General features: G+C 41.3%; 1 long non-coding RNA gene across 1 annotated transcript; it reads right to left on the bottom strand.

Moving 5' to 3' along the window:
* Window positions 1-387: 387 nt before the first annotated feature.
* Window positions 388-7,425, bottom strand: LOC120763301 (uncharacterized). The gene is made up of 4 exons (XR_005704077.2): window positions 7,345-7,425; window positions 5,698-5,807; window positions 2,608-2,811; window positions 388-475 (listed from the first exon to the last, which is right to left on the bottom strand). It is a non-coding gene; the product is annotated as an uncharacterized LOC120763301 (long non-coding RNA).
* Between the last annotated feature and the right edge of the window lie 1,101 nt (window positions 7,426-8,526).

Raw genomic sequence — 8,526 nt, 5'->3', positions numbered from 1 at the left:
CAGACAAGCTTAATCATAAGTATATCTGTCAAGATGTCAAGATACACTAAAGACTATTCTGCTTCATGGATGTCTTTTCTTAGATTTTCCTTCCCATTCGGCCCTTCCCCAAGTGACACTTAAAGATCTACTTTCCTTCCCTCAGATCTGTATCTGAAAAGCAATCAACTGGTCCGCCAAGCGTCTGACACATGCTTTTTTGTACTAGTTGTTAATTTTAAAGATGCTGCAGTTTACAATTTCTTTGACACTTACTCTAGAAGATTTGTGCTCCTGAATACATTTATGTGATTTATTTATCCCCAGTTGTTTCTGAAACCCCGATAAAGGCAGAGCCTGATCATTACAAGATACTTGCCATGAGTGCTTGCTAACTGCTTGGAGCATCCCTTTGCTTCTTGCACTTCTTCTGCAATTACTGTAGCACTTCAGCCATCCCTGAATGCTTAATAATCTTTAATATGCCTTCAGTGTGCTGAAACAAAGAAGAAAGATGAATTTTAAAAGGTATCATTTATATGGATAAAATACATCAAGAATGTACATATGTCTTTTCATTTAGTATATCCCTAATATGCTCCAAGATGATTGCAGAGTAATATAATCAAGTTAAATGTGAGATTGTAAAAATTCCAACTACCCAAACACACTGTCAGTCAGAAGAAAATATTTCAGATGCAAATATTACAGTGAATAAGAAAAAAAGCCTTTCAGATTATGCAAACAAAAAGAGTGTGAGAGTGACCTGGGGAAGGGAAAAGAGGAACAGAATCCCTGACTGAGTGACTGACTGCCTGCCTGACTGAAAACTCTGAACTGTGGAAAAAGATTTCAAGCTAAAAGCCTGCAGTCTCTAAGCAGGTAAAAAGGCATTGCGTGTCTCCTTCTCTAGTAGAAACAGGCAGACCCAAGCTGCCTATAACAGTGTGATATTAACCCATTTCCTCTCTGAAAATCAGAAAACCACGGCAACCTCAGAATCCAGCAGTGCTATGATAATACCTTAGATTCTGGCAGCAGAGGATGGAAACCAATAAAGTACACAAAATATGCATGAAAAGGCAGATAAATTCCTATGGTTATTTAAATCTATAAACAGCAAAAAAATGCAAATATTCCTTTGCGATCTTAAATTTCTATATGAAACTCCCCAAAAAACCCCCTACAATTTTGAATTAGATAGATTCAGAGAGCAGCTCAGGTTGGAAAGGACATCTAAATATCGTATAGTCCAACCCTCCTGCCATGATCAGACACACCTCCCACTAGCCCAGGTTTCTTGAAACCCCATTCATTGTGGCCTTGAACAGGGGCAGGACTTTGCACTTGGCCTTGCTGAATATCATAGGGTTATACAAAATTATACTTTTAACAACCCATGGATCATGCTAAACTTCTAGTGAAATATTAACTAATTATGTAAAAGCATGAATTCATCATGCAAATTTAAATTAGTGACATATTAAAATATTCTCTTTATGGAGTTGGTACCATTATTTATGATTTATAAAATGTTTAATGTGCATAGAAACTGGAAGTAAAATTAAGTTCATATTAATAATTTTAAATTCTTCATTAGCAATATAAAACTACCTAATATATAACATATAAAGAAAAATGCTGTATGTATTTTAAGATAAAGTTATTCATGTAATTAGCTGCAACAAATACAAGTTTAGGATTTTTAAACCTAGTTCTAATTTCTACCCAAAAATACCGTAAAATTTTGTCACAATTTTCTTTCAGCAGTCTAAACAGAGACAGCTCTAGTTCAGAGGTTAGACTTTCTTTAAAACTTTATTGTTAATCATCTATCAGGAGGAAATGCCTTTAAAATTACCAGGAATTTTATCTCAACTGCAAAACACTCAAAACTTAATAAATCATCTTTTCTGTCTTAACTTTCAATAAGCTCTAAAAGCAGTTAAATTCCAGTGTAAATGCCTATATTTTGTTTATTTCATTGTATGCATATTGCTCAGAATTAAGACTGACTGGCAAGAGGTAGAGTGGCGAAATGGCCCAGTGGTGTGTATTTGGAAATGTGGGCAAGTAAAGCCATTGTACTTGAGTGACAGGTTTTTTGTAATATGCTCTATAAAGTGTCTGAGTAGCACATGAATTGTGACTACATTTTTTATAATTTGGGTTGTGACAGGATCTGAACAGGATTTGGGAGTAACTTAAAATTATTTTAGCTAATTTTCCATGGTAGGCGAAAAGATGTTTAAGCACTCATGGTGTACTCTAAGACATGGCAGAGAGCAAATTGCATTCTCACCTTGCACCAACCAGCTGTCCCTGGCAAGTCTCTGCAATAACTCCAGCCCCTAAATGTAATTTGTCTTTACACCTGCCCACATTTTCAGTGTGTTTTTCATGTTTCAGGCTTGCCCCATTGAAGATTATATTAAAAACACTCTGTACCACAGGCTATTCCAGGTCTGTCAAAAATAGCACTTCCACTAGTCAAATAACTCAACAGCTAAGCTCCTTTGTTTTTCTAAGGTCAAATAAAAAGCAGGCAGAAATGGGAGATGAATTAAGGCCTTTTCCAACAGAATATGAAATAACAGAAAAATACTGCATGCCCATGAGGAAACATACCTGCATGAAGCACTTTCCATCAGCTGTGATTAACTTCAAATATCCACAATAGCAGCACACTAGTTACTGGATTTGCAGTACACTTGGTGCCAGTACTTTCTTCTCATCTGTTCTAGGAGCAAGGTGTGAGTATTTACAGTCTGTCAGAGAAACCTGACAAACCAAACTCTGCACTGAGCTCATTGCTACACTAATGACTTGCACCTAGGTAAAGAGAAAAGTTTGATTAGACCCTGTCATCCTTTTGCAGGGATATATAAACGCAAAAAAAAAAAAAAAGAGGCCAGAAATGCTCTTGCTGAAGCCTAAGGAACACTTGGTTGGAATACAGAGAAATGTCAGTAGGGAAATGGATTGGAAATGGATAGAAATTGCCCTTACTGTGGTACAGAGGAGAGAGTAGTGAGATGGCATAGAACTGATTGGTGCTGGGAATGAGATGGGCAATTTTCATTTAGAATTTTAAGGTCTGAGGATGTAAGCAAAGCAGAGTTAAATAAGGGGTAAACATATTTTCTCGGGTCTCTTATCCCTTGGGTTAAATAAGGGATAAACATATTTTCTATCTAATGTAGACAAAGAATGTAAGACAAAAATCATCATGAGCTAGCGAGTTTTAATGTTAATCATTATCTCCTTTGCTAGTGGACATTTCTAAGATATCTCTGAAATCTAATGACAAGCTGTAATTTCACAACTGCTTTACAATGACATAAAGCAGGCACAGCTGTCAAAAAACCCAGTCTACCTCCTGCCTGCAAGTGCTCACCCTCTGCCTCTATCACCCCATGTTTCTACTGGCACAAGCTGCATTCAGGGAGCTGCATCCTGAAGCTCACAGAGAATCTGATTAAGGATGTGCTGGTTTAAGGTGGCCATGAAACTCCCATTAGGGTTTTGACTGGGGAGAGAATCTGGACAGCAAATAGGACAACGAAGTGTGTATGTGCCTGTAGAAAGTTCCTGTCCTTTCCATGAGAAACCTGTAGCTGAGGTGGATGAAATTTTATGAGTGGTGTAATTAGGGAGATCCATCAAAAGAAAATGATAGTTGCCCTCTGAGCTCAAAATGTATCCAACTATAATTAGTATTATCTTTTCAAACTTTACACAATAACAAATACTCTATTCAATCAAAATCACATTATCTAACAATGTTGTATCTAATAACAAATGCATGATTTTAGTCATTATTAAAATGCTGGTACCTTCCTTCTTTCTATAAATAATTGTAGCTCGATATTAACAGTTTAGTAGTAAATAAAGATGCTCATTTCCTTTCAAGAACCTATAATTCTCACACAATAGAGTAATGAAGAATGTTTGGTTGTAATAGCATCCTGGCAAGGAAAGAGAGAAAACAAGGAGCTCTGTCAAAACAAAACCAGTTTCAAATACCAAAACGTCAATATCAACAGCTTTGGAATGTACCAGATTCTCATATTTTTCACTAAAGTTGATTTAAAATCTTGACAGAACTAGCTAGATTTCTTTTTAATTTTTTCTTTTTTTAATTGGCTCTGTAGTGGTGCTTTTTTTATTTTCCTACATGTTAAAGGTTGTTTTGCAAGGTAGTAGCTGTAATCTGGGAGAGAGACATGCAAACAGGCACTGCAAAAAAAGCACGGTATACAAGTCTCTTATTTAATTGAGGATGCAACATTTTGTTCCTTCATAAGCTACTCACACAGCATTTGAAGTCACTAGCATTGGCATTAACATTAATTAAATATAAAATAACACACAAGATTAGGGCATCATTAGGCATTACAAATGCAATTTATGGAAGATTTAACTCTCACATAATTTAGATCTTTTGTGAATTGCAGTGCCCATCAACTACTACAGCAAAGTTTCAATAGTTTTAGTGTGCAAACCACAAAAGCTTTAGCCACGGTTTTACTTTCTTTATTAGTTAAGTTACCATTGCCATCAGTAGAATTTGCAAAGAATTTTATTGCTGTGAGATTTTCTGTTTTGAAGAGGCAATATTTCTGGGTTTTGCTTTCTTTTAAGGCACTCCCTGAATGTGTGACTCTCATCCTTTACCTCTGGACACCACTCAATCACTCAGCAACACATTTTGATCCCTGTTAGATGTGAATATACTACCGCAAATCTGTTGGAGTACACAGTATGGAGTTTGTGTCAGCTTGTAATTTTATGTGTCCTTTACATAGTTTGCAGAATGTTATCCAGCACAAAGCTTTCTTGCAACAAGTTAACAGTCAGCTTTTTCTGAAGCAAAGCTGAAAATGAGTATATAGCATATCAGTGATTTGTAGTCTGAGGCTGTGGACTTTCTGATTTTGGGACTGTGATCTTAGCAACAGATTAAGGCATTGGAACCCACAGCTATCTCATCAGCTGGCCTCATTTATATTTATTTTTTGCTTACAATAACATGCAATATTCCAAATAACACACTTCAATTGCAACCAAAATTCCCAAGATAAACATATATATATGTAGAGCAACAGAAATGCAAATCACTGCTGTTATAAAAGCACATTTGTAAAAGTGTTTTCACATGATGTGCAGGTCATCATTGCAAATAGATATAACACTATGAAACCCAAATTCTTATTTTTATCTGTGCCATAGTAGAAAAAGTAGATACTTAGCAACCTATTGACTCTTTAGAGCTCTATTGATAATCTTATTATTTTCCACCCAAATTGATAAAATATGAATGATCCATAATGCTTTCATATTAACCTTATTTAACTTTTATTGCTTCCTATGCTCCTGCTAAGAAACAAACAAAAACCTCGCAAAGATGATTAGGCAAATACTTTCTTCAAAACCATTCCTTTAGGCTGATCTAGTGGCTAATTATTAGTCTAGTACATTGTGCAAAACCAGGCATAATTTTACAGTATCCTTATAGTTATGCGCTACATGGAAAATACTACCTTGTATGATATAGCATAATTTATTTGTCTATTATATGCTACAGCTGTGAAATATTTTTGCCTTATGTATTCAAATCCCAAAACATATTTTTCAGCTCCTAGTAAACAATGAATATTTGGAAATTTTATATTGAATAAATGCATAATTATATCTGTCTGAAAACACCGGACTTACCTGCTGTGTCACCGCTGCGCGGGGTTTATACAGCCCTCCTCCCAGCCCTCCGCCAAAGTTTTCCAGTCAGCTCTGTATCATTAGCACAAGCTAATTTCAGGCTCCATCTTCTGGTTAAAGTGTTGATGAGTTTGTAAATGAAAAAGCTGATTATTTATCTCAGAACCCCAAGAGCATCTACAGTCCTGCCTCTCCCAGCCCAAGCCCGGGGGCTGCCCTCACCTGCCCATGGCCCAGGAGCCCATCTCACCCCCAGGGCTGTCAGCTCCTGCCCCAGGGATGCTGCACCAGGGCCAGTCTTCACCTTCCCACAGCCTGATCCTGCCTGGCCGTGGACCCTGAGCCAGGATCAGCCAGACACAGCTTGGCCCTGTCCCTACAGCCCTGCCTGGCCATGGACCCTGAGCCAGGATCAGCCAGACTCAGCTTGGCCCTGTCCCTACAGCCCTGCCTGGCCATGGACCCTGGGTCAGGATCAGCCAGACACAGCTTGGTCCTGTCCCTACAGCCCTGCCCGGCCATGGACCCTGGGCCAGGATCAGCCAGACTCAGCTTGGCCCTGTCCCTACATCTCTGCCTGGCCATGGACTCTGAGCCAGGATCAGCCAGACACAGCTTGGCCCTGTCCCTACAGCCCTGCCTGGCCATGGACCCTGGGTCAGGATCAGCCAGACACAGCTTGGTCCTGTCCCTACAGCCCTGCCTGGCCATGGACCCTGAGCCAGGATCAGCCAGACTCAGCTTGGCCCTGTCCCTACAGCCCTGCCTGGCCATGGACCCTGAGCCAGGACCAGCCAGACTCAGCTTGGCCCTGTCCCTACAGCCCTGCCTGGCCATGGACCCTGAGCCAGGATCAGCCAGACACAGCTTGGCCCTGTCCCTACAGCCCTGCCTGGCCATGGACCCTGAGCCAGGACCAGCCAGACACAGCTTGGCCCTGTCCCTACAGCCCTGCCTGGCCATGGACTCTGAGCCAGGATCAGCCAGACACAGCTTGGCCCTGTCCCTACAGCCCTGCCTGGCCATGGACCCTGAGCCAGGATCAGCCAGACTCAGCTTGGCCCTGTCCCTACAGCCCTGCCTGGCCATGGACCCTGAGCCAGGATCAGCCAGACACAGCTTGGCCCTGTCCCTACAGCCCTGCCTGGCCATGGACCCTGAGCCAGGATCAGCCAGACTCAGCTTGGCCCTGTCCCTACAGCCCTGCCTGGCCATGGACTCTGAGCCAGGATCAGCCAGACACAGCTTGGCCCTGTCCCTACAGCCCTGCCTGGCCATGGACCCTGAGCCAGGATCAGCCAGACACAGCTTGGCCCTGTCCCTACAGCCCTGCCTGGCCATGGACCCTGAGCCAGGATCAGCCAGACACAGCTTGGCCCTGTCCCTACAGCCCTGCCTGGCCATGGACCCTGAGCCAGGATCAGCCAGACACAGCTTGGCCCTGTCCCTACAGCCCTGCCTGGCCATGGACCCTGAGCCAGGACCAGCCAGACACAGCTTGGCCCTGTCCCTACAGCCCTGCCCCTACAGCCCTGCCCGGCCATGGCTGAGGGCCAGAGCTGCTGCACAGGACGGGTCTGTGCCTGGCAGGTGACACCAGGCAGGTTTCCCTGTGGTCTCCCACGCTGCTGTGATGTTTCTACTAACCTGAGGGCCTTGGAGGAGCAGCACGTTCCTCCATGGGAGGAATAAGGTGCCTTCGGAGGTGACCCAGGGAATGGCTTCAGCAGAGGCCTTGTTTAAAGGAAAAAGTGAAAAAAAATTTGAGATACATTTTGAGATACATCTGACCCCAGTATTGTTTGGGACTGCTCTAGTATTTATTTTCCATGATTAACAGGCTATCATTTTATTTGTCTTCTCTGATTTTAGAGCTACTACAATTCAGGTCATAGGAGGCTTTGGATGTCTGCATTTGGCAGAGGAAGAGTAAATTAAGATCAAACATACAGTATTTGGGAAAGAAAAATATATGAATCAATTAGATTTAAGTAGGAACGGGTCTATTTGATTTAACTGTTGAGAATGCCACAGAAATGATCACAAAATAAATTTTTGGCCCACAGAATTGTTAGAAAGCCATGGATATCTTTTATACACTGAGCTGATATTTTCACCACAGAGATACTGTATTCTTCAAGCATTCTTCTCTCTACCTTAACCTAATCAATCCTGATCTCATTTTGTGTTTTCTCTTTACAAGTCCCCAAAATATTTCCCTCCAAAACATATTTTTAGTCATCTGACCCTGTAACTTAGTTGCTAAGCTCATAAATCTTAGCAGCTAACCAAGCAAGCCAGTGAATAACTGCATTTGTTGAAAATACCAAATGACTTGCTGATGTACCAAATAACAGTTGAACTGCTAATCCTTTCTCTCGGTTTTTTGTTCCGAGATTCAGGTGGTTTTAGAGTCTTTTTGCCTTCTGCAAAGCTCTGAGCCAAACGCAAGAAAGAGACGGAGTCTTCAGGTTGTGATTTTTCAAGGTTGCATGCTTTGTTTATTGTTTCTTATCTTACAAATTTCTCAGCGCCCAACAAAGGTCTGTGCAGCTGCTCAGGCATCTGGTGACTCCTCCCGGACTGGGCTGTCGCTATCTTTTATACTAATTTTACTTATTCTTTGTTTATCATTATTTGCCAATACCTATCACTTATACTAAAAAGGTCATCCCTGCTTTGACCCATCTCTTTAAACTACTTTGTGCCACCGTCACTGCAGAAAATGGAGTGAGGGAAGAAGAAGGAAGAAGCAGGAGACAACGCCCCAAATCCTCCATCTTGCCCCCATTCACTTCAATACTAAAAAACCCAAATCTACTGTTTTCT

The sequence above is a fragment of the Hirundo rustica genome, chromosome 1 (assembly GCF_015227805.2).
Source record: "Hirundo rustica isolate bHirRus1 chromosome 1, bHirRus1.pri.v3, whole genome shotgun sequence".
NCBI lineage: Eukaryota > Metazoa > Chordata > Aves > Passeriformes > Hirundinidae > Hirundo > Hirundo rustica.
The sequence above is the reverse complement of the archived record's forward strand: the minus strand, read 5'-3'. Positions and strand labels throughout refer to the sequence as shown.